Source organism: Dendrobates tinctorius, unplaced genomic scaffold, assembly GCF_039654945.1.
Source record: "Dendrobates tinctorius isolate UK_male_01 unplaced genomic scaffold, ASM3965494v1 ptg000019l, whole genome shotgun sequence".
Taxonomy (NCBI): Eukaryota; Metazoa; Chordata; class Amphibia; order Anura; family Dendrobatidae; genus Dendrobates; species Dendrobates tinctorius.
In genome coordinates this window covers 77,080,231-77,106,986 of record NW_027361687.1, presented here as the reverse complement: position 1 = coordinate 77,106,986, position 26,756 = coordinate 77,080,231, and positions in this window count along the sequence as shown.

Below are 26,756 nucleotides of genomic sequence, written 5' to 3'. Positions count from 1 at the left end.
GAAGTGGAGTTCAAAGTCAAATCTTTCGAAAAACAGTGACCATCTGGCTTGACGAGGATTGAGCCTCTGGGCGGATTGGAGGTAGACTAAGTTCTTGTGATCCGTGAAAATGATGAACGGATGGAGGGCACCCTCGAGGAGATGGCGCCATTCTTCAAGAGCCATCTTTATGGCCAGGAGTTCTCTATCTCCAACAGCATAATTACGTTCGGGAGCGGAAAAAGCCTTGGAAAAGAATCCGCAGGTGAGAGCGCGACCCGAAGATGATTTCTGCAGAAGAACTGCTCCAGCTCCCACTGAGGATGCGTCAACCTCAAGGATGAATGGCCTGCTGGCATCCGGGCGATGGAGTACTGGGGACTTAGCGAATTCTTGCTTCAGGGTTTTGAAGGCAGCCTCGGCATCAGAGGGCCAGTGACTGGGATCGGCTCCTTTGCGGACAAGAGCTGAGATAGGTTTTGTAAAAGAGGAGAAATGCGGGATAAATTGCCTGTAATAATTGGCAAAACCCAAAAACCTCTGAATTGCCTTCACTCCAAGGGGACGTGGCCATTTAAGAACTGCGGAGACCTTCTCAGGATCCATCTCCAATCCTGAGTTTGATACGATGTAACCAAGAAACGGCAACAAGGTTTGCTCAAAGAGACACTTCTCTAATTTGGCGAAAAGGTGGTTTTCTCTGAGACGTAGAAGAACTTGGCAAACGTCTCGCCGATGGGTAGCCAGATCAGGTGAGAAGACTAAAATGTCGTCCAGGTAGACCACGACACAGGAGTAAAGGAGATCCCGAAAGACATCATTAACGAGTTCCTGGAATACGGCAGGTGCGTTGCACAACCCAAAGGGCATAACCAAATACTCGTAGTGTCCATCACGCGTGTTAAACACTGTCTTCCACTCGTCCCCGGAGCATATGCGAACCAGATTATAGGCTCCTCGAAGATCCAGCTTCGTAAACACCCGTGCCCCCCTCAGGCAATCAAAAAGCTCAGAGATGAGTGGTAGGGGATATTTGTTCTTCACCGTAATTTGATTCAAGCCTCGATAATCGATGCACGGGCGCAGGGATCCGTCTTTCTTCTTTACAAAAAAGAAGCCCGCTCCCGCAGGGGACAAAGATTTCCGAATGAAGCCTCTAGCCAAGTTGTCTCGGATGTATTCAGACATGGCGTCGGTCTCTGCCGGGGAGAGAGGATAAATCCTTCCACGAGGCGGGTGGTAACAGGAACGAGTTCAATAGGGCAGGCGTAGGAACGGTGCAGAGGAAGAGTCTCAGCTTCTTTCTTATCAAAAACATCCAAAAAATCATGGTACACTGACAGCAAACCAGGAGGAACAAGGGAAGGACTGGGGACACCTACGGGACGCACCGACAGCAGACACCAAGTCTGACAAGACTCCCCCCAGTGCAAGATGTTGCCACTATGCCAATCTAAGGTGGGCTCGTGAAGCTGCAGCCAAGGAAGCCCTAGCAGGATAGGATGAGAAATTCCTGCCAAGACGTAAAACGTAATTTTTTCCTTGTGCAGCGCCCCTACCTGCAACTCTACTTCATGAGTAACTAGAGTAACGGTCTCTAGCAGAGGTCGACCATCTACGGAAGCGAGAATTTGTGGGTTTTGCAAGGCTCTTACGGGAACAGAAAGTCTATTAACCTCTTCTAGCCTTATAAAATTTCCGGCGGCACCCGAGTCCACATAGGCCACCAGGGATGCCCGCTTCCCACCAACATGCACAAAGTGAGGGGAAGAGAGGTATCACGTACACCTAGGGAGGCCTCTCTTACCTGGCCTAAGCGGAGAAGTTTTCCGGACGCTCTGGACAAGCTCGGATGAGATGGGAGCCACTACCGCAGTAAAAACAATGACCATGGAGGCTCCTCTCCTTGCGACGCTGGTCAGAGAGCTTTATGCGGTCCACCTGCATAGGCTCGGGCGCCGTGGATGAAGGAAGGTTCCTGGGACGAGTACTGGGTGGCCTGCGGACAGAAGATAATGGACGAAAAACCCTTCTCTCCCTGGCCCGCTCCTGAAACCGGAGATCAATTCGAATGGCTAAGGAGATCAAATCCTCCAGAATCGTTGGGGTGTCGCGGCCTGCAAGCTCATCCTTTATACGGCTCGAAAGACCTCGCCAAAAAGCGCCCACCAGGGCCTCGTTATTCCAGCCTAAGTCAGAGGAAAGGGTCCTAAACTGAATAGCGTACTGGCCTACAGTTAGGGAATCTTGGCATAAATTAAACAAAGCCTCAGTGGTGGAGGCTAAACGGCCAGGTTCATCAAAAAACCCGCCGAAAAGTCTCAAGAAAAACAGAAAGCTGGGTGACTACCGGGTCATCACGCTCCCAGAGGGGATTGACCCAAGCCAAAGCATCCCCCTCTAGATGGGAAATGATGAAGGCCACTTTGGCTCGGTCTGTAGGGTATTGCTGGGGCAGCAGCTCAAAATGGAGACGGCACTGATTTATAAAACCCCGACATGATTTGGGGTCACCGCTAAACCGGGGTGGCTTGGCTAACCGCGGCGGGGGATTGGAACCCGCGCTGGAGGGCGCAGATGCGGCCGCATGCAGAGCGAGCAACCGACCATCCACTGAAGCCAAATAGCTGAGGATGTGTGACTGGGTGTCTCGCTGCTGAGCCAATTCCTGTTGTAAGCCAGTCAACTGGGCAGCGTTACCAGGGTCTGAAGACTGGAGAGCGGAGAGACGCGGGTCCATAGTTTTCATGAAGGACATCATATGCGTCTGGTTCTCCCGGAGAAAAACTAACTCCTTTTGAGCAGCGATGGCTCCAGCGGGGTCCAGGGCCTGGTTATTCTGTTACGATGTTACTAGCGCAAAAGGGGAAAGACAGACGTACCCGAGAGTGGACCCTCTGGGTCACGGTTCCAGAGCCCCCGAGGGCGAGTGCCAAGGTGAAGAGCACCCCCTATACAGGGAGCGTTAGGGCCAGGCCCCCAGGAGGTAGAACCGCGACAGCCGGAACCAAAGGGGCGACAGGGGTAGTATACCGGAGAGGCGGCACAGGGGTACTGGATGGGTAGAGCACTGAGACACACGGAGACCTAACGATACACAGGACTGGAGAGCCAGGAGGGAAGACCAGGACTGGAAACTGCAAATGAAAGAGGTATAATGAAGTACACAGATATAGAGGGAAGACACACGGCAGGAGGGTGAGGAGAGGGGGAGCAGGAGGCACAGATAGAGTAGCGAGGCAGGAAGACCCAGGAATCACGGGGAGCAAAGTGTAGTGGCGAAGAACAGAGGACAGGACGGAGAGCACAGGGGTAGTACGGGCAGCGCAGACAGAGGAGAAGAGAAGGGGCCTGAGAACACAGTGAGCGCCGCACAAGACAGGCGTCACCGCATGCAATAACCAGGCGTCTTACCTGAGGAGACGCTGAACATAAATAGCGGTGGGCGCCGCCATCTTGGGGGCGGGGCCAGCACGTCAGACTACCCAGGAGGCTGCGCGCTGAGCGCCAGACGCCGAGGGAGCCGGAGACCAGGCGCGCGAGCGTGCCGGGAAGCAGGAGCGCGCCGGCCAGAGCGCGCAGGGGAGAAGGCAGAGCCGGAAGTCGTGACAGGATGTCTATGTGGTGCCCAGTTTTGCCTGGCAGTGACAGTCATTTTGACAGGTTGGATGGTTGGCTTACTCCAAACTAGTTATTACTCCCCTTCTATCTAGGTCTCCTTTTTTACCTCCTCTGCTCTATTCCACTACTATGGCCAGCGTCACACATGCGAGTAACTCAGACGAGTCTCGCACGTCAATACCCGGCACTGCCGCCGGCACTTGGGAGCGGAGCGTGCAGCTGCATAGAAATACATGCAGCCGCATGCTCCGCTCACGAGTGCCGGCGGCAGTGCCGGGTAGTGACGTGCGAAACTTGTCCGAGTTTCACACATGTGTGACCCCGGCCTACTACTATTACTCTCCACTTACATGGCGGGTTTCCTCCTATACAAAATAGTTGAGGAAGTGGCTATAAATATGATTAATATTTCACTAAGCCATATATAAATTTTTAGCTAAATGGGTGTTGTCCACTTTTTTCTAAGTCTTTTTAAGGACTACACAGAATTTCCTAAACACACAAGGTTTGCAAACAAGTTAGAGGAGGTCATACAGTTGTGGCCAAAAGTATTGACACCCCTGCAATTCTGTCAGATAATACTCAGTTTCTTCCTGAAAATGATTGGAAACACAAATTCTTTGGTATTATTATCTTCATTTAATTTGTCTTAAATGAAAAAACACAAAAGAGAATGAAGCAAAAAGCAAAACATTGATCATTTCACACAAAACTCCAAAAACGGGCCAGACAAAAATATTGGCACCCTCAGCCTAATACTTGGTTGCACAACCTTTAGCCAAAATAACTGCGACCAACCGCTTCCGGTAACCATCAATGAGTTTCTTACAATGCTCTGCTGGAATTTTAGACCATTCTTCTTTGGCAAACTGCTCCAGGTCCCTGATATTTGAAGGGTGCCTTCTCCAAACTGCCATTTCTAGAACTCTCCACAGGTGTTCTATGGGATTCAGGTCTGGACTCATTGCTGGCCACCTTAGAAGTATCCAGTGCTTTCTCTCAAACCATTTTCTAGTGCTTTTTGAAGTGTTTTGGGTCACTGTCCTGCTGGAAGACCCATGACCTCTGAGGGAGACTCATCTTTCTCCCACTGGGCCCTACATTATGCTGCAAAATTTGTTGGTAGTCTTCTGACTTCATAATGCCATGCACACGGTCAAGCAGTCCAGTGCCAGAGGCAGCAAAGCAACCCCAAAACATCAGGGAACCTCCACCATGTTTGACTGTAGGGACCGTGTTCTTTTCTTTGAATGCCTCTTTTTTTCTCCTGTAAACTCTATGTTGATGCCTTTGCCCAAAAAGCTTTACTTTGGCAAACTCCAGCCTGGCTTTTTTATGTCTCGGGGTAAGAAGTGGGGTCTTCCTGGGTCTCCTACCATACAGTCCCTTTTCATTCAGACTCTGACGGATAGTACGGGTTGACACTGTTGTACCCTCGGACTGCAGGGCAGCTTGAACTTGTTTGGATGTTAGTCAAGGTTCTTTATCCAACATCCGCACAATCTTGCGTTGAAATCTCTTGTCAATTTTTCTTTTCCGCCCACATCTAAGGAGGTTAGCCACTGTGCCATGGGCTTTAAACTTCTTGATGACACTGCGCACGGTAGACACAGGAACATTCAGGTCTTTGGAGATGGACTTGTAGCCTTGAGATTGCTCATGCCTCCTCACAATTTGGTTTCTCAAGTCCTCAGACAGTTCTTTGGTCTTCTTTCTTTTCTCCATGCTCAATGTGGTACACACAAGAACACAGGACAGAGGAGTCAACTTTAATCCATGTCAACTGGCTGCAAGTGTGATTTAGTTATTGCCAACACTAGAGTTGAGCGAAACGGGTCGAAAAATTTCAAAAGTCGCCGACTTTTGGCAAAGTCAGGTTTCATGAAACGAAACCCGACCCTAGGATGAGGTCGGCCACGAGGTCGGCGACTTAAGCGCCAAAGTCGCGTTTCAAAAGTTTGTTTTGCGCTCTTTTTCAGCCAATCAGGATCCACGGACACTGTGGGCAACGTGATGACATAGGCAGGGGTCACCACCATCTTTCAGAAGGGCATGCAAGTGATTGGCTTGCTTTGGTGGGCGTCACAGGGGGTATAAAAGGGCGTGCACGCCGACCGCCATGTTACTCATGCTGATCTCAGAATAGGGAGAGCTGCTGCTGATGATGATTCTGTAGGGAGAGCGTTAGGCAGGGAAGAAGACACCAAAAACTGCTTCTGCTGCTAGCGATTTTGCCTGTACAACACACCAGTCACTGTGTGTGCAGTGCAAGTGGAGGCTATATTTTGCTGGATCAGCAGTGTTGGTTGTTAGGCTGCCTTCTAAGACTTCCTGACGGCTGCATTGCTGTTTACCCACTGCTCTGCAAACTGCTTTTTTAAAAGCAATCCCAATTTTTTTTTTTGTCCTGGTGAGGTAATGAGCGTGCATTTTTTCACACCATACAGCGGTGCACACTCCTCACACAGTACCGTGTAACGGCTGTTATCACAGCCACAGTGAAGCTATCTGTGTGTCACTCTGTAAGAATAAGTCAAGGACATGTTCCGTTCTTGCAGACCTGCAGCTTCTAGTTTTGTCTAGCTTTCAAACAGTTAAATATATTTGCTGTTTGATCACATTCAAAACTATAGAGAGACAGCGTGTGTCAGTCTGTATACTTAAAAAACACGGAGCTTGACAATTTTACGTACACCGGACAGCCGTGTACGTGCACGCTCCTCTCTCAGTACCGTGTAACGGCTGTTATCACGGCCACAGTGAAGTTATCTGTGTGTCGCTCTGTAAGGATAAGTCGAGGACATGTTCTGTTCTTACAGACCTGCACCTTCTAGTTTTGTCTAGTTTTCAAACAGTTAAATATATTTGCTGTTTGATCACATTCAAAATTATAGAGAGACAGAGTGTGTCAGTCCGTATACTTAAAAAACACGGAGCTTGACAATTTTTCGTACACCGGACAGCCGTGTACGTGCACGCTCCTCTCTCAGTACTGTATAACGGCTGTTATCACGGCCACAGTGAAGCTATCTGTGTGTCGCTCTGTAAGGATAAGTCGAGGACATGTTCAGTTCTTACAGACCTGCACCTTCTAGTTTTGTCTAGTTTTCAAACAGTTAAATATATTTGCTGTTTGATCACATTCAAAACTATAGAGAGACAGCGTGTGTCAGTCCGTATACTTAAAAAACACGGAGCTTGACAAGTTTACGTACACCGGACAGCCGTGTACGTGCATGCTCCTCTCTCAGTACCGTATAACGGCTGTTATCACGGCCACAGTGAAGCTATCTGTGTGTCGCTCTGTAAGGATAAGTTGAGGACTTGTTCCGTTCTTACAGACCTAAACTATAGGGAGATTCCTATTCTGCCCAATTCTATATACACCTTGTAGTTTGTCATACACTAGCCAATATCTGCCTCTGACATAGCGCTGTGATATTCAGTGGGCCTCACACAATCCAAAAGTGTCCATTGTCCTCAAGTGTGTGCAGAAATTCAAAATCTCTGTTATCCTCTAGTGACATTTTTCACACCTGCGACATGGAGCCTGTGACATAGCGCTGTGATATTCAGTGGGCCTCACACAATCCAAAAGTGTCCAGTGTCCACAAGTGTGTGCAGAAATTCAAAACCTCCGTTATCCTCTAGTGACATTTTTCACACCTGCGACATCGAGCCTGTGACATAGCGCTGTGATATTCAGTGGGCCTCACACAATCCAAAAGTGTCCAGTGTCCACAAATGTGTGCAGAAATTCAAAATCTCCCCTGTCCTATAGACACCTTGTACCTTGTTTTACATTACTATATAGTTTGTTGGATTTTGTCTACATTTCTACCAAAAATGAGGAAGGCTGGTGAAAGAGGCCGTGGAATTGGGCGGGGGTTGGCAGCTGGTAATGATGGTGTTGGTGGTGGATCTGATGGTAGTGGCAAAAGCAAAATAGGACCGAATGCAGGAGGTGTTGAGCCTGCGTCATCGTCTGGCTTCACAAGGCCTCGAAGGCTTAGTCTTCTAGGAGTTGGCAAACCGCTTTTAAAGCCAGAGCTTCAGAAAAAAGTTTTGTCTTACATTGCTGACTCAGCCTCCAGCTCTATCGCCTCCTCTTCTGAAGTTGTAAAAAATAAAAGCACTGAGTCGTCTTTGGAGGCTCATGTTCATGAACCACACCTTTCCTTGTGTCCTTCACCCTAACCAAGATTGAAGGATGACGCAGGCCATACTACTGATTACTCCATGGAGCTGTTTTCACATACCATGCCTGGATTATCAAGTGAAATGGTGAATTACCCAGGCCAAGATGAATCTGACATGGAGTGCACTGATGCACAGCCACTGATAGATGATTCTGCTGGTACATTCACTCAGAGCACTACATTGTCCTCGCAGTGTACAGAGCCAGATTCTGACCCTGATGAGACTCAGGTTCCCCTTCCCGCACACTATACCACCATACACGGTGACACAGAGGAAGGTGCACATGACATTGAAGAGGAGGTGATGGATGACCCAGTTTCTGACCCAGATTGGCATCCATTGGGGAAGAGGGTGCTGCTTCCAATAGCTCAGATGAGGAGGAGGAGCATCCACAGCAGACATCGACATCGCAACAGCTGTTATCTGGCAGGCCCGGAGCACTCCAAAGACAGGTTCCAAAAATCAAAAGAGTTGCTGGACAGCTTGTCCAGAGGGTCAAAATATCACAGCGTGCTAGGCTGCAAAATGTCTGCCAAAGTAGGAAGAGTGCAGTGTGGCACTTTTTTGAACAAAATCCTCATGATCAGGCCAAGGTTATCTGTAAGAAGTGCGCAAAGACCTTTAGCCGAGGGAAAAATCTGAAAAATTTGAATACCAGTTGCATGCTTAGACATTTAACCAGCATGTACTTGCAAGCGTGGACACCAAACCTCAAGTACCACATGTGCAACTGATCACAAAGAAGGTAGTCAGCAACGCTACATTGTTTCCCCCACTGTAAGCCCACCGGTTTGCACAGCAGCAAATGTTGAGGTGTCGTTGCAAGGCCACAGCAGTCAGGGAATCCCACTGTTATATTAACGAAAGACTGAATCTAGGCCATCAGAAAGAACACCAACTCCATCACCATCATCAACCCTCTCTCAGTCCGCCCTGTCCACCGCTACTTCCACCATATGCAGCTCTCAAGTCCAGCTCACCCTCCCAGACACTATGAGTAGGTCAAGAAAGTACTCAGTCACTCATCCGCGTACACTGGGTTTGAACGCCCACATTGCCAAACTAATCTCGTTAGAGATGATGCCCTATCGGTTGGTGGAAAGTGCAGCTTTCCGCGAACTCATGGCCTATGCAGTACCACTAGTGTTGAGCATTCTGATACCGCAAGTATCGGGTATCGGCCGATATTAGCGGTATCGGAAATCCGATACTGACTTCCGATACTTTTGTCATATCGGATACCGGAATCCGAAGTTCCCATCATGCTATGAGCCTGCTTGCTTTGATTAAGCCAATGGGAATCCTCCGAAGTGTGGGCACATCCTGTTAGGCATGTAGGCATGTTAACTATTGGCATGGCTGTGATTGGCTGCCGAAATGATGTCATGATGCACTATAAAAGCCACCGCAGCCGCCATTTCTGGTTCACTCTGCTGTGAATTCAGTTAGGGACAGGCTGCTGTAGAAGACTGTGAGGGACAGTTAGAAATAGCGATTCCACCAAACATCTAGTGCTTTACCCAGGCTACATAAACCACCACTGTAGCCTTCTTTGCCCTGGCAGCAGTGTTCACAGCTGTCTGCAAGGGCTGTGTGAGTGCAGCTCACGCTGTGGAGTGTGTCCTGCAGCCACGTCAGGCTGTAGGCCACCCAGTGTGATCACTACTGCCTCATACATCTTTTAATTTTTGAGCTGCATTTTTTACATAATTTCAATCTAGTGTGCTTCCATCCGTATACATATACGTTGGTTGCAAACACTAGTAGTAGACAGCGGAGCCTTTCTGCAGCCTTTCAGTGCTAGTGTCCACTTTGCTGCACTGTTCACAGCTGTCTGAGAGGTCTCTGACTGTGTGTGAGTGCAGCTCACGCTGAGTAGTGTGTCCTGCAGCTACGTCTGGTTGTAGGACGCTCAGCGTGCGTCAGTGCCTCACACATATTTGTATTTGAGTGCAGCTCATTTTTTCTTCTATTAGTGTGCATCCATCCGTCTCCATCTACATTGGTTGGTTGCAAACACTATATAGGAGTAGATAGAGGAGCCTTTTTTTCTTGCTTGTGCCCTGCCGGCGCAGCCAGATTAGTATTACCCAATTTTTTTGGAGCCTCATCTTTTGCATTGTAGGTTACCTGCCTGCATTGTAATAGCTCCAAAAAGTTGGTGATACTATCAGTTTCAATTCTTTGTTCACATACTTTGAGTTTGTTTCCAACAAAGAAACCACAAAAAAAGTTCACCAAACACTACATTTGGAACTTGTGTAGGCCACATCAGCTCCTATTAAAGTGTAGTCCACACACACACACTTCATAAAATTAGTGTTTCTTGTACCTGTAACCAGCTGTTCAGGAATAAGCACACTAAGGCCCCCCTTTGTACTTTTCTGCCTATCTTAAGCAGTCTGGCAAGATGAAGAAGGCAGGGAGTAAGGCGCGTGGGCGTGGGCGTGGAGTTTCAGCAGGGAGAGGACGTGGGGATTCTGCAGGGAGAGGACGTGGGGATTCTGCAGGTAGAGGACGTGGGGATTCTGGGCCTGCTGCGGGCACCAGTGGATCAGCATTCCCCAGTTTTAGCAGGCAACAGTCCTTTATGCGCAGCTTTGTAGGACCTCAACGTACCCCACTGCTGCGGGAGGAACAAATTGAAGCCGTTGTCGGATGGATGGCAGCTGACGCATCGACTTCAATTACTTCCGCATCCTCTCAGGACCAGAGCACCGAAGAGCAACCATCTGTCTCTTCACCACCTGCCAAAGTGCCCAGGCAGTCAGAGAGACATGGACAGGAGCCATTACAGTCTCTACTTCTGTTCTCGGAATCTGTTGGCTTGGAAAGAGGGGGCCAGCCAAGCAGCATTCCTGAATGTGAAGAAGAGGGAGTATGCAGTGATGCGCAACTTCTTTGTCCCTCTGAATCTGAAGAGGCGAGTGGGCCAGTGCCTATGGTCAGCACACCTCAGTACGCATCAGATGATGACGAGACTCAGTTGCCACTTTCTGGTGCGTACGGTGCTGGCGAGACAACCCCGGAGAAGCAGCTGTTTGAAGAGGGGAGGGAAGATGATGAGGTCCTTGACCCATCATGGCGTGAGGAACAGGAAGGTGGTGGGAGCAGCTCGGAGGAAGAGATTCCCCTACCGGCCAAAACAGGAGGCAGAGGGAGGGGGAAGACTTGGTTGCCTGTACCCTCCACTTCGGCACCCGTTAGGAGCATTCCTCATTCCAAAGGCAAAATGGGCGCTCTCAAGACTTGCAGTGCGTGGTCCTTTTTTGACACAGTTGCAGATGACATTTGCTTTGTCAAATGCAAGCTGTGTCATCAGAAAGTCAAAAGAGGGAGAAATGTCAGCAACCTCAATACCACAAATATGTGGAAACATGTGCGCACCAAGCACGAGTTGGAGTTGCAGAGACACCCTGAAGACGTAGGCCAACGTACAGCACCACCTACCACCTCTTCAGTTCGTGTTGGGGCCTCTTCCTCCAGCTCACACACTGCTGGTTCGGCTTCCTCACAGGATCGCCAAGGAAGAACCTCTGCCACTGTTGTCCGGAGACCCTGTCAGATTCCACCCATAGCAGCACGTTCCCATCCATCACAGCCATCGGTAGCACAGGCATGGGATAAAAGGCGCCCTTACTCGGCAAACCATCCCCGAGCACTATCTCTGAATGCTGGCATTGCCAAACTTCTGGCAGTTGAAATGCTGTCATTCAGGCTGGTGGACACTGACACCTTCCGGGACTTAATGGCATTGGCAGTCCCCCAATACAACGTGCCCAGCCGCTTTTATTTCAGCAGGCGAGCCGTCCCTGCCCTGCAGAAACATGTTGAGGGCAAAATAAAACATGCGCTACTAAACGCCGTTAGTAGCAAGGTCCACCTGACCACCGATGCGTGGACCAGTAACCATGGACAGGGACAATACCTTTCCCTCACTGCCCACTGGGTCAATGTTGTGGAGCCGGGTACAGATCTGGAGAGTGGCGCTGTACGTGTTCTTCCAACGCCACGGATTGCAGGACTCCAGTCTGTACACATAGACTCCTCCTCCTACTCAAGTTCCTCAGAAACAGCAGAGCAGGAGCCTGTTACGACCGATATGAGCACAGCCGTGGCCAAACATCAACAGGCTGTACTCAAATTAATTTCTTTGGGGAATCGAAGCCACACAGCACAGGAGCTCTGGAATGCTATCAAGCAGGAGAGCGATGTGTGGTTTGGGCCAGCGAATCTCCAGCCGGGCTTGGTAGTGTGTGACAATGGCCGAAATCTGGTGGCAGCTCTTGGCCTAGGCAACCTCACACACATCCCATGTCTGGCACATGTGCTTAACTTGGTCGTGCAGAGCTTTCTGAGGGACTATCCGGATCTTGATGCACTGTTGCACAAGGTCCGCATAGAGTGCGCTCACTTGCGGCGTTCCAGCACGGCAAGATCGCGCCTCGCTGCTCTGCAGCGACGATTTGGCCTTCCGGAACATCGCATCATATGTGACCTACCCACCCGGTGGAATTCAACGTTACATATGTTGGAGCGGTTGTGTGAGCAGCAGGCAGCAGTCATGGAGTACCAGCTGCATCAGGCGCAAACAAGTCGCACTGTGCGCCGTTCACACTTCAGCACCATTGAGTGGGCCTCTATGAAGGACATCTGCCTCGTTTTGCGTGCCTTCGATGAATCCACGCGGATGGCGAGTGCAGATGATGCACTAGTCAGCATGACTGTCCCCCTTATCTGCCTGCTTCAACAAACACTGCAAGCACTAAGGGATGAGGTTTCGGAAGAGGTGGAGGATGAGGAGTCCCAAATGCCATCTGCCTCTGGACAGTCTGCGCTACTTGTTTCCTCACAAAGGCCTAGGCAGGGGACACTTTGTGAGGAGGATGAGGAGGAGTCGATGGAGGAGGAAGACATCTCTCCAGAGGAGGGAGGTACACAAACCTCTACTCAGTATGTACAGCGAGGGTGGGGTGATGCAGAGCAGGCCGAGGTCACGCCTCAAACAGGGGACAGCGGTTCTTTGGCAGTTGGGAGTCTGCAGCACATGGTTGATTTCATGCTGCAGTGCCTGAGAAACGACCGCCGCATCGCCCACATTCTCGTCTCGGCTGATTATTGGGTGTACACCCTCCTAGATCCTCGCTACCGGGACAGCGTACAAAGGCTCATACCAACGTTGAACCGGGAGCGTAAACTGCGGGAGTATGAAGAGTCACTGCTGCAGTCCATAATGTTTTCCATTGCACCCGACAGCATTGTTGCTAGTGCTTTACAAAGCAGCTCTGTGCGTCGAGGCAGTGGAGGAAACTCTGCACAAAGAGGGAGCAGAGGCAGTGCCGCAGCACAAGGCAAGACCACTATGGCCCAAATGTGGCAAAGTTTTGTGTGTCCACCACAATTGTCTACACCATCAGCGTCGCCTCGAGTCAGCAGGAGGCAACGCTTCCGTCAGATGGTGTCAGACTACATGTCTTGCCCTGTCGCTGTACTCCCAGATGGCTCTTCTCCCTTCAAGTTTTGGGTCTCTAAGCTGGATACATGGCCAGAGCTTAGCCAGTATGCATTGGAGGTGCTGGCTTGCCCTGCTGCCAGTGTATTATCGGAACGCGTCTTTAGTGCCGCAGGTGGTGTACTAACAGACCGTCACACGCGACTATCTTCCGATAATGTTGACCGGCTGACTTTTCTGAAAATGAACAAGGCCTGGATCTCCAAAGACTTTGCCATTCCTCTTACAGACTAAATTAGTGGTTGGCAACTGTATCCAGGTCTGCTGGTGTGTTCATTTTTCTACCACCTGAACTATGATCCCTGTGCTTCAACACAGCCAGTTGTCGCTCAGATGTGTCATCTGCACAGAGAAACACACTAGCTCCTGTGTTAGTGGGGTTCAGTAACGCCAGCTGATCCCCTGCTGTGTGGACGGCAAAGTCACCAGCTCCATCAACATTCAAACCACTACTGATTTTTAACCGTGCCCAACTTAGGTCTCTGGCTCCACTGTCTCTACTATTTCCCCTGGCCTCCAACCCCGCCATCTACATCTCTGAAGTGGCGTCAGCACAATCTACACTTGTTCCTGTGTTCCTGTGGCTCAGTCCCATCAGTTTATCCCCTGATGTGTGTCCGGCAAGGTCTCCTGCTCTGTCCACATTCCCATAACCAGTAGTGGGAATGAGGACAGAGCTGGCGAACTTGCCGGACAAACATCAGGGGATCAGCTGACGGGACTGAGCACCAGTAACACAGGAACAAGTGTAGATTGTGCTGACACCACTTCAGAGATGTAGCTGGCGGGGTTGGAGGCCAGGGTAAATAGTAGAGACAGTGGAGCTAGAGGCCTAAGTGGAGCATGGTTAGAATCAGTAGTAGTCAACAACCTCCATAAAAACCGCTGCCCATTGGCCTCTGCATGCGGCATGCGTAATCCTGGGCTCCAACAGCGTCAGTTGGTGTTCAGAAGTGTCATCTCCACAGAGCCAAACACATTTGTTCAAGTGTTAGTGGGTTTCAGCACTGCCAGCTGTTCCCCTGCTGTGGAGATGGCAAGTCTCCTGCTGCCTACACCAGCCAAAATCCAGTAGGCCCCAGCCTGCTCCACGCCTGATCCTGGGCTCCAACAGCGTCAGTTGGTGTTCAGAAGTGTCGTCTCCACAGAGCCAAACACATTCGTTCAAGTGTTAGTGGGGTTCAGCACTGCCAGCTGATCCCCTGCTGTGTGGATGGCAAAGTCTCCTGCTGCCTACACAGTCCTACTACTAATGATTTTTAACCGTGCTCCACTTAGGCCTGTGGCTTCACTGATTTTCGTATTTCCCCTGTCCTCCAACCCTGCCAGTTACAGCTCCGAAGTGCAGACGCCACTTCGGAGCTGTAACTGGCGGGGTTGGAGGACAGGGGAAATACGAAAATCAGTGAAGCCACAGGCCTAAGTGGAGCTTGGTTAAAATTAGTAGAAGTCTACAACCGATCTTAAAATTTCTTCAATGCAGCCTCAGCCTGCTCCGTGCTTGTCCCTGGGCTTCAACACAGCCAGTTGTAGCTCGGAAGTGCCATCCACATGGAAAGAGACACTTGCTGCCGTGTCTCAGTGGGGTTCAGTAACGCCAGCTGTTCCCCTGCTGTGTGGATGGCAGTCTCTCCTGCTGTCTCCGCATTCCAAAGACAGTAGGCCTCTGCCTACACCCTCCTATTTCCTGGGCTTCAACACAGCCAGTTGTAGCTCGGAAGTGCCGTCCACACGGAAAGAGACACTTGCTGCCGTGTCTCAGTGGGGTTCAGTAACGCCAGCTGTTCCCCTGCTGTGTGGATGGCAGTCTCTCCTGCTGTCTCCGCATTCCAAAGACAGTAGGCCTCTGCCTACACCCTCCTATTTCCTGGGCTTCAATACAGCCAGTTGTAGCTCAGAAGTGCCGTCCACACGGAAAGAGACACTTGCTCCCGTGTCTCAGTGGGGTTCAGTAACGCTAGCTGATCCCCTGCTGTGTGGATGGCAGTCTCTCCTGCTGTCTCCGCATTCCAAAGACAGTAGGCCTCTGCCTACACCCTCCTATTTCCTGGGCTTCAACACAGCCAGTTGTAGCTCGGAAGTGCCGTCCACACGGAAAGAGACACTTGCTCCCGTGTCTCAGTGGGGTTCAGTAACGCTAGCTGATCCCCTGCTATGTGGATGGCAGTCTCTCCTGCTGTCTCCGCATTCCAAAGACAGTAGGCCTCTGCCTACACCCTCCTATTTCCTGGGCTTCAACACAGCCAGTTGTAGCTCGGAAGTGCCGTCCACACGGAAAGAGACACTTGCTCCCGTGTCTCAGTGGGGTTCAGTAACGCTAGCTGATCCCCTGCTGTGTGGATGGCAGTCTCTCCTGCTGTCTCCGCATTCCAAAGACAGTAGGCCTCTGCCTACACCCTCCTATTTCCTGGGCTTCAACACAGCCAGTTGTAGCTCGGAAGTGCCGTCCACACGGAAAGAGACACTTGCTCCCGTGTCTCAGTGGGGTTCAGTAACGCTAGCTGATCCCCTGCTGTGTGGATGGCAGTCTCTCCTGCTGTCTCCGCATTCCAAAGACAGTAGGCCTCTGCCTACACCCTCCTATTTCCTGGGCTTCAACACAGCCAGTTGTAGCTCGGAAGTGCCGTCCACACGGAAAGAGACACTTGCTCCCGTGTCTCAGTGGGGTTCAGTAACGCTAGCTGATCCCCTGCTGTGTGGATGGCAGTCTCTCCTGCTGTCTCCGCATTCCAAAGACAGTAGGCCTCTGCCTACACCCTCCTATTTCCTGGGCTTCAACACAGCCAGTTGTAGCTCGGAAGTGCCGTCCACACGGAAAGAGACACTTGCTCCCGTGTCTCAGTGGGGTTCAGTAACGCTAGCTGATCCCCTGCTGTGTGGATGGCAGTCTCTCCTGCTGTCTCCGCATTCCAAAGACAGTAGGCCTCTGCCTACACCCTCCTATTTCCTGGGCTTCAACACAGCCAGTTGTAGCTCGGAAGTGCCGTCCACACGGAAAGAGACACTTGCTCCCGTGTCTCAGTGGGGTTCAGTAACGCTAGCTGATCCCCTGCTGTGTGGATGGCAGTCTCTCCTGCTGTCTCCGCATTCCAAAGACAGTAGGCCTCTGCCTACACCCTCTTATTTCCTGGGCTTCAACACAGCCAGTTGTAGCTCGGAAGTGCCGTCCACACGGAAAGAGACACTTGCTCCCGTGTCTCAGTGGGGTTCAGTAACGCTAGCTGATCCCCTGCTGTGTGGATGGCAGTCTCTCCTGCTGTCTCCGCATTCCAAAGACAGTAGGCCTCTGCCTACACCCTCCTATTTCCTGGGCTTCAACACAGCCAGTTGTAGCTCGGAAGTGCCGTCCACACAGAAAGAGACACTTGCTCCCGTGTCTCAGTGGGGTTCAGTAACGCTAGCTGATCCCCTGCTGTGTGGATGGCAGTCTCTCCTGCTGTCTCCGCATTCCAAAGACAGTAGGCCTCTGCCTACACCCTCCTATTTCCTGGGCTTCAACACAGCCAGTTGTAGCTCGGAAGTGCCGTCCACACGGAAAGAGACACTTGCTCCCGTGTCTCAGTGGGGTTCAGTAACGCTAGCTGATCCCCTGCTGTGTGGATGGCAGTCTCTCCTGCTGTCTCCGCATTCCAAAGACAGTAGGCCTCTGCCTACACCCTCCTATTTCCTGGGCTTCAACACAGCCAGTTGTAGCTCGGAAGTGCCGTCCACACGGAAAGAGACACTTGCTCCCGTGTCTCAGTGGGGTTCAGTAACGCTAGCTGATCCCCTGCTGTGTGGATGGCAGTCTCTCCTGCTGTCTCCGCATTCCAAAGACAGTAGGCCTCTGCCTACACCCTCCTATTTCCTGGGCTTCAACACAGCCAGTTGTAGCTCGGAAATGCCGTCCACACGGAAAGAGACACTTGCTCCCGTGTCTCAGTGGGGTTCAGTAACGCTAGTTGATCCCCTGCTGTGTGGATGGCAGTCTCTCCTGCTGTCTCCGCATTCCAAAGACAGTAGGCCTCTGCCTACACCCTCCTATTTCCTGGGCTTCAACACAGCCAGTTGTAGCTCGGAAGTGCCGTCCACACGGAAAGAGACACTTGCTCCCGTGTCTCAGTGGGGTTCAGTAACGCTAGCTGATCCCCTGCTGTGTGGATGGCAGTCTCTCCTGCTGTCTCCGCATTCCAAAGACAGTAGGCCTCTGCCTACACCCTCCTATTTCCTGGGCTTCAACACAGCCAGTTGTAGCTCAGAAGTGCCGTCCACACGGAAAGAGACACTTGCTCCCGTGTCTCAGTGGGGTTCAGTAACGCTAGCTGATCCCCTGCTGTGTGGATGGCAGTCTCTCCTGCTGTCTCCGCATTCCAAAGACAGTAGGCCTCTGCCTACACCCTCCTATTTCCTGGGCTTCAACACAGCCAGTTGTAGCTCAGAAGTGCCGTCCACACGGAAAGAGACACTTGCTCCCGTGTCTCAGTGGGGTTCAGTAACGCTAGCTGATCCCCTGCTGTGTGGATGGCAAAGTCTCCTGCTGCCTACACAGTCCTACTACTACTGATTTTTAACCGTGCTCCAATTAGGCCTGTGGCTCCACTGTCTCTCGTATTTCCCCTGTCCTCCAACCCCGCCAGTTACAGCTCCGAAGTGGCGTCTGCACAATCCACACTTGTTCCTGTGTTCCAGGTGTTCAGTCCGGTCAGTTAATCCCCTGATGTGTGTCCGGCAATGTCGCCTGCTCTGTCCACATTCCCATAACTAGTGGGCCCTGTCACACATAGCGACTCACCAGCGATCCCGACAATGATATGAACTTGTCAGGATCGCTGGTGTGTCGCTACATGATCGCTGGTGAGCTGCCCAATAGGCAGATCTCAGCAGCGATCAGGACAGCGACACCCGGGTAACAAGTGACGCACGTCGCTTAGTTACCCGCTGTGTACGTTAAGATACCAGCGCGCTGGTGCAGGGAGCTGGTAACTAAGGTAAACATCGGGTTTCTAAGCACCACACAGCGCTTAGAAACCCGATGTTTACCTTGGTTACAAGCTCCCTGAACCAGCGTGCTGGTATCTAACGTACACATTGGGTTTCTAAGCGGCACTTAGAAACCCGATGTTTACCTTGGTTACCAGGCTCCAGCTCGCTGATCACTGGTCTCCCGCCTGCCACGTGCAGTGATGCGTGCTGGCCAGTGGGACACCAACGATCAAAAAAACGTCCAGGCCATTCGAGCATGATCAGCGATACCAGGCAGGGGGGCCGGTCGCTGATAAGTGTCACACATAGCCATCTCGCTGGTGAGATCGCTGTTGCGTCACAAAACTTGTGACTCAGCAGCGATCTCGCTAGCGAGATCGCTGTATGACGGGGCTTAAGCGAGATCGCTGCTGAGTCACAAGTTTTGTGATGCAACAGCGACCTCAGCAGCGATCTCGCTGTGTGTGACACCTATCAGTGACCACCCCCCCGGCGGGTATCACTGATCGTGCAGGAGTGTCCTTGGCCTTTTTTTGATCGTTGATCTCCCGCTGGCTAGCACGCATCGCTATGGCAGTGGGAGACCATCGATCAGCGAGCTCCCAGCGCTGTAAGCAGACGCTGGGAGCTGGTATCCAAGGTAAACAGCAGGTAACTAAGTGCACGCGTCGCTTAGTTACCTGCTGTGTACCCTGGATACTAGCGTGTTCGCGCTGGGAGCTGGTATCCAAGGTAAACAGTGGGTAACTAAGCGTAACATGTAGCGACACACCAGCGATCCTGACCAGGTCTTATCGTTGTCGGGATCGCTGGTGCGTCGCTATGTGTAATGGGACCCTTAGGATGCCTGGTTCAGATGCTGAGCCAAGCGGGAGTTCCCACTCTACCCTGCCTAGACACACGCTCACGGTGCTAGCAGCGGCACATGTGCATACAAGGTGGTAATGTATCCACCAACACACCAAACACAAATGATCTTAGTGCGACAACACCTTCAAGGAACCTTTTACATGTTCCGTTTAAGTCCAGTCAGACAGGACACTGCTTGTGGACCAATCCGGACCTGACACGTCACCTGAGCAGCTGACAACCGACCAGCAATGCGAGGTCGCCACCTCACGAGCACGCTCAGTAGGGAGAAATCCGGACTTAGCCTCTGGAACGTCTCTTCGCCGCTGCCTGTAGTTAGTTACTATAGCTTTGGCTGGAGAGCCAACAGAAACAAAGTGAACAGCAAGACGATGAGACCAATGTCTTTGCTGAGCAGCTCTTGCTGTGGCTGGAGCAGAATGGGAGATAAGGCTTGGTATCTACCCTGTGCAGTGGGAGAATCCCAATGGCTAACAACAAGTGATTTGCAGCTTCTAGACACCCATGGATACTATTGAAGCTAGTAAAGTAAAAAAATATGAAAGTTTAAATCACCCCTTATTCAAAGTAAAACGATTTAAAAAAAAAAATACACATATTTGGTATCGCTGCATTCAGAATCGCCTGATCTATCAGTATATTAAAAGAATTAATCCGATCGGTAAATGGCGTAACAAGAAAAAAAAGCCAGAATTAAATATTTTTGGTCTCTGCAACATTGCATCAAAATGCATTTAAGGGCGATCAAAAATTTTATGTACACCAAAATGGTATCAATAAAAATATCAGCTCGACACGCAAAAAACAAGCCCTCACCCAGCCCCAGATCATGAAAAATGGAGACACTACGGGTCTCGGAAAATAACTATTTTTTTTTTTTTAAACAAACTTTGGATTATTTTTTCACCACTTAAATGAAAAACAACCTATGAACGTAGACATGTTCGGTGTCTATGAACTCGTAATGACCTGGAGAATTATAGCGGCAGGTCAGTTTTAGCATATAGTGAACATGGTAAGAAAAACAAAACAAAAAACAATTTTTTTTGCAATTTCACCGCACTTTAAAATTTTTCTCCCATTTTCCAGTACTAGATAGGGTATGTTAAAACCAATGGTGTAATTTAAAAGTACAACTTATTCTGTAAAAAAATAAGCCCTCACATAGCCATATTGATGGAAAAATAAAAAAATGATGGCTCTGGGAAGAAGAGGAGCGAAAAACTGAAAAACAAAAATGGAAAAGGGCCCAGGGGTGAAGGGGTTACGTCTTGCTAATGCCTTTTGTTAAACTTTTAAAGACACATGCCAGATGCAACTTGATTCAATCTTTATCCTATTGGAAAAAGTCCGCCATTGATTCAGTTGCCCCGGATTAAAGGAAAGCATTACAAAGATTTGTAACATGAGTTGTGTATATTTTTCCTTTCATTTAACTCCGTATAGGTTGGTACAAAATGAAATAATGGAGGAATCATAAAGCTCCTAAAAAACGATTTAAATGAAGAGGTATGCCAATGGAAGTCTCCATAAACACCACACTCCGGGACCCTCCCCACGGGCCCCTGCTGTTATGGAGATACTCCTGCCCCAGGGTTCCCTTCTTGCTGCTACTTTCTCTCAGGGCTTAAATAGTTGGATTAACCATTTTATGCCTAGGGTCAGATTTTTTCCTCAAACCTCAATTTATTTGAGAAATGGATGCTAAAGTCACTTTAAATAAAAAAAAAAAATCTTTATCCACAACTGTACTTAAAAATGGGTCTTGTCCACTTTGGATAATCTCTTTTTATTAGAAGAGTCCCCCCAAAATTAGCTGATCAGAGATGTCCAAGTGATTAATTACCAAGTAGTAATCATTCAGTTTGACAATAGTGCCACCACTGGAGAAATTAGGTATTATAGTTCTCACTGTAATTAATGAGCTGTTGGGTTGCTCTCTGCTTTTACTAATTCATGAGTGTCATAAAGGATAAGCCCCACTATTTGGGACATTCCATGTCCAAAAGATACAGGTGCTACAGGTTTGACCAACTAGCAAGCATACGCCATAAGTGTCCCAGATTGGACACCCACTTTAAAAGAGGTTTATCCTGGACAAAAATATTGATAGATAGATCTCCAATAGCAGAGCATTGGGTTCCAACACCAGGAACCCACTGACCAGCTCCTGAAGCAGTACAGGTAGCACAACACCACAACTTCATTAATGGTCCAGTTGCTACAGCCAAGAGTAATGGGGGCCAAGATGCTAGTTGTGGTGAGGGGCTGCTGTTCTGGCTGCAACAAAGTGTCCCTTCTCATGTGTGCTGTGTGTGCAGTGCATTTCACCCACCTGTGGGCTAGAGCTCTCCTCAGGCTGCAGAATTCCCGCTTTCTTCAGCAACACACAAAGATTCTTAAAGTCCAAGTTCAATTCAGACATACTGTAACAACTTTACTTAGCTCATCCAGTTTAAATTCAGACACCGCACAGAAATCTTCATACAGGATGGACATTCCTGTTCCTGAACTGTCCCTAGTTTCTCCTGTCACCTCTTGTTCCCGTACCATATCCTCTTGTACCGCAGCTGACAATGAATTGAGGCTTGCAAGAGACATCAAAAGCAATAATAAAGGATTTCGGGGATATGTCAAAAGTAAAAGAAAAGTCAAAGATGCTATAGGAGTTCTACAGGATGAAAATGATGAAATGGTAAGACAGGATGTTGAGAAGGCCGAACTTTTAAATTCCTATTTTGCATCTGTTTTCTCTCAGAAAGGAAATGTAACATCAACTATTCTTCACTGTCCTATTAAGGGAATAGAAGAATCTAAGATAACTATAAACAGAAATATAGTGAAGAAACACTTAGCTAGCCTAAATGAATTCAAGTCTCCAGGTCCAGATGAATTACACCCCAGAGTACTGAAGGAGATAATAGAAGAAATTTTTGAACCGCTCTCCATAATCTTTGAAAATTTGTGGAGAACAGGAGAAGTCCCAGAAGACTGGAGAAGAGCAAATGTTGTTCCTATCTTCAAAAAGGGGAAGAAGGTGGACCCAGGCAACTATAAGCGAGTGAGTCTGACTTCTATACCAGGAAAGATCTTTGAACAAATTACTAAACATGTATGTCAGTACCTGGAAAAGAATGAAGTGATTAAACAGAGTCAGCATGGGTTTGTAATTAATAAGTCATGTCAGACTAACTTAATTTCCTTCTATGACAGAATCACTGATTGGGTGCATCAGGGAAATGCTGTAGATATAGTATATCTTGACTTCAGCAAAGCATTTGACAAAGTATCTCACACAACCCTTATTGAAAAAATGACTAAGCATGGAATGGACAAGGCAACTGTTAGGTGGATTCATAACTGGCTTAGTGACTGGACCCAAAGAGTGGTCGTAAATAGCTGCACATCCAGTTGGAAGAATGTCTCAAGTGGCGTACAAGAGGGCTCTGTCCTGGGACCTGTATTGTTCAACATCTTTATCAACAATTTAGATGAAGGAATTGAGGGTAAACTGATTAAATTTGCTGATGACACAAAGCTAGGAAGGATAGCTAATACTAGAGAAGAGAGAGAGAAGATTCAAAAATATATAAATAAACTGGAGCAGTGGGCAGCAACTAACAGAATGGTTTTTAACAGGGAAAAATGCAAAATACAGCATCTGGGCAATAAAAATGAAAAAAGCATATTCAGAATGGGAGGAATAGGGCTAAGCAACAGCACATGTGAAAAAGACTTGGGTATACTAATAGATCACAAACTAAATATGAGTCAACAGTGTGATGCAGCAGCAAAAAAGGCAAATGCAATTCTAGGATGTATTAACAGAAGCATTCAGTCTAGATCATGTGAAGTCATTATTGCCCTCTACTCCTCTTTGGTCAGACCTCATATGGAATACTGTGTCCAGTTTTGGGTGCCACATTTTAAAAGAGACATCAACAAACTGGAGCAAGTTCAGAAAAGAGCGACCACAATTGTGACCGGTCTGCAAACCCTGTCTTATGAGGAAAGGTTGCAGGATTTGGGAATATTTAGCCTGCAAAAGCGAAGACTGAGAGCAGACTTAATAACTGTCTACAAAGATCTCAAGGGCTGTCACATTGCAGAAGGATCATCTTTATTCTAATTTGCACAAGGAAAGACTAGAAGAATGGGATGAAACTGAATGGAAGGAGACACAGATTAGATATCATAAAAAACTTTTTGACAGTTAGAGTGATCAATGAGTGGAACAGGCTGCCACGAGAGGTGGTGAGTTCTCCTTCAATAGAAGTCTTCAAACAGAGGCCGGACAGATATCTGTCTGGGATGATTTAGCGAATCCTGCTTTGAGCAGGGGGTTGGACCAGATGGCCCAGGAGGTCCCTTCCAACTCTACAATTCTATGATTCTATAATTCCTGAGTAGCCGGACTAGCTTGTTTCTGGTTCTCCCCATCCATTTTCCCCTCCCTGGGCGAAAGTAAAGGATGCTACTGCCAATCCTTGTCAGACCATAAGTCTTGACATCACGGGTGTGTCCCATAAGCCTAGCTGCTGTTTCTCTCATGCTGCACTGTTCTGCTCGTGCCCATGTGCCTGTCCACCCATAGGGCTTGGATTGATGAGCCTCTGACATAACGCAACTCCAGTTAGCAACCTCACTTACCTCTCCCTGCTCCACCGCTGTGACGTCTTCCGCATTTACTGACAGTGACATTCTGGTCAGAGAGCGCGATGACATCACGTCTGCACGCCCTCTGCCTAAACAGTCCAAGTGCAGTGAGATGGAAGATGGGGACGACGAGGAGTCCAGACTAGTACAGGGATTCACTAGCGAGCAGACTTATTTAATTATTTTCAATGTTGGGACAGCTATTTTTGGGGAGCACTATACTCTGGAGAATGATATCTGACGCCCACCATACACTGGAGCATTCCAAAGGTGGACATCAGACACTGGAGCAGCATTTACAGGGCCCATTGTGCACTGGAGCATTAGAAATGGGGCCCATTATATTTGGAGCATTATTTGGGCCCATAAGACAGTGGAGCTTCATCCATGGGGCCCATCATTTACTGTAGCATTATATGGAGCTCATCATATACTGTTTCAAACATTATATGGGAACAATGATTCTGTATGGAGAAATATATGGGCCTCATTACTCTGTATAGCGCACTATGCGGTGGCCATAATACTGTATGGAGTAATATACTGTCCATTTTTGGAGGTATTGGAGAATTTAAAATGGATATCAGTCATGAGATGTAAGAAGTGAAGTATTTTTCACTGTACTATACCGCTATTTCTCTGCTGTATCAGAGGATCATGAATTATGGCATGTGTTAAAAGAGCCCAGTGACACTCTTTGGCCCAGGGCCCACGAAAATCTGGAGCCAGCCCTCCCCTCCCCACAACTTTAGCCAAATAACCCCCAGTTTTCAATGCCTAACTATTATTATAAAGTAAATTAAGGTTGACAAGCTTAAGTAATAAGAATTGATGTTTTTGGCATTATAATGGGCACTGTAGGTGTGTTTCCTGTCCTCCACTCACTGCCGACTTTTCTTCCCCATTGACTTGTATTGGGTTTCGTGTTTCAGTCGTCCTTCGACTTTTCACTATAATTTCGACCCGACTTTTGAGAAAGTCGGGTTTCATGAAACCCGACTCGACCCGAAAAAAGGCAAAGTCGCTCATCTCTAGTCTTGAGTCTATTAAGTGACTGTCTTCTATGACAGCATGACCTGGCCATGCATCCTTCCTGAAGTTACACTAGTCACTTGGCCCTATCCTCGAGGCCACTCTTGGCTGATCTCCTTCCCTGCAAGAGTGTAATGTGCACAAAGAAAATTATCCTGGGCAACGGAAAGGGGAATGGCCCCATCAGCCAAAAATGGCAGACACAGATATTAGTCATATCATCTATAATTAGGTACGGCTACTAAAAAATCATTCAAAGGGTTACTGGGAGGACAGTAGATAAGGGAGAGGATTTGCACCAACAGAGGTATATGTGTTATGATTGAGTCACCGAGGAGGAAAAAACAAAACACAAGCTCAGCCCAGAAAACGAGAGAGGTTGGAAACTAGCGGATTGCAGACCCCTAATCCTATCACACAACTAGCAGTAGCCGTGGAGTGTTCCTACGGTGATCCTAGACACCTCGTCACAGCCGGAGATCTACTTAAGCCTAAAGAGAGAAAAGGGAAAAACTGACTGCCCCAGAGCAGACCCCAAAGCAATAGGCAGCCCCCAACATATAATGACGGTAAAGCAAGATGAAAACACTAACACAGATAGAAAAATAGGTTGAGCAAACAATGGGGCCCAAGCTAACTAAAAAGGACAGGACAGAAAAGCTGCTGTCTGCAATCTGAGAAAACCCTGGTAAAAAAATTACCAACACAACTGATAAGCAAAAAGGACCCTGAAGTCACTAGACTTCAAACCCTATATCAGCACTCAGAATATTCTGGAAGCAGAGCAAAAGAGAACACTGATCAATAATAATAAGTTCAATAGCAGAGCAAAAACTTATCTTTGGGAAGCAGGAATCAGACTGGTCTCCAAGAATCCAGCAGAGAAATCACCAGTGACTCAGAAGGGCGTCGGCTGCCTTATATCCAGTCTGAAGTTCCCGTTACCCAGTCACCATCCACCTGATCAGGTGTTTGGTTTCTTTCATCTAAATCAGCCTCACTACCTTCCTTCACCAGAAGAGGGAGATCCTCGGACACAAAAGATGAATGAACAGATGAGCTCACAACAGTACCTCCCCCTTGAGGAGGGGTCACCGAACCCTCATCCAAGCCACCAGGCCAATCAGGATGAGCTCGATGAAAAGCACGCACCAATCTTTCAGCATGAATATCTGAGGCAGAGACCCAGGAATTATCCTCCTGACCATAACCCTTCCACTTAACCAAATACTGGAGTCTCCGTCATGCCAGACGGGAATCCAGTATCTTCTCTACCTCATATTCCATGTTATCTTCAACCAACACAGGGTCAGGAGGTGCCGCCATAGGAACCACTGGTTCAACAAACCTCTTCAACAAGGACTTATGAAACACATTATGAATCATAAAATGTGACAAGAAGAGCCAACCGAAAAGAGACCGGATTAATAATCTCCAAAATCTTGTAAGGTCCAATAAATCTAGATTTAAACTTTGGAGAAGCCACTTTCATAGAGATATTCTTTGACGACAACCAGACCATATCACCCACCTTAAACCAGGGATCAATGGTCCTATGCCGGTTAGAAAACCGCTGGGCCTTTTCCTGGGAAAGAGACAACTTATCCACCACTTGGTCCCAAATCTGCTGCATTCTTTCCACCACAGTGTCAACCCCTGGACAGGCAGAGGACTCCACCTGCCCTGAAGAAAATCGAGGATGAAACCCAAAGTTACAGAAAAAGGGTGACATCAAAGTGGCAGAACTAGCTCTATTATTTAAAGCAAATTCAGCCAAGGGTAAAAATGAGACCCAATCATCCTGATCAGCAGATATAAAACATCTCAAATAAGCCTCCAAAGTCTGGTTTGTTCTCTCCGTCTGCCCATTGGTCTGAGGGTGAAATGCAGAGGAGAAGGACCACTGAATTCCCAACTTGGAACA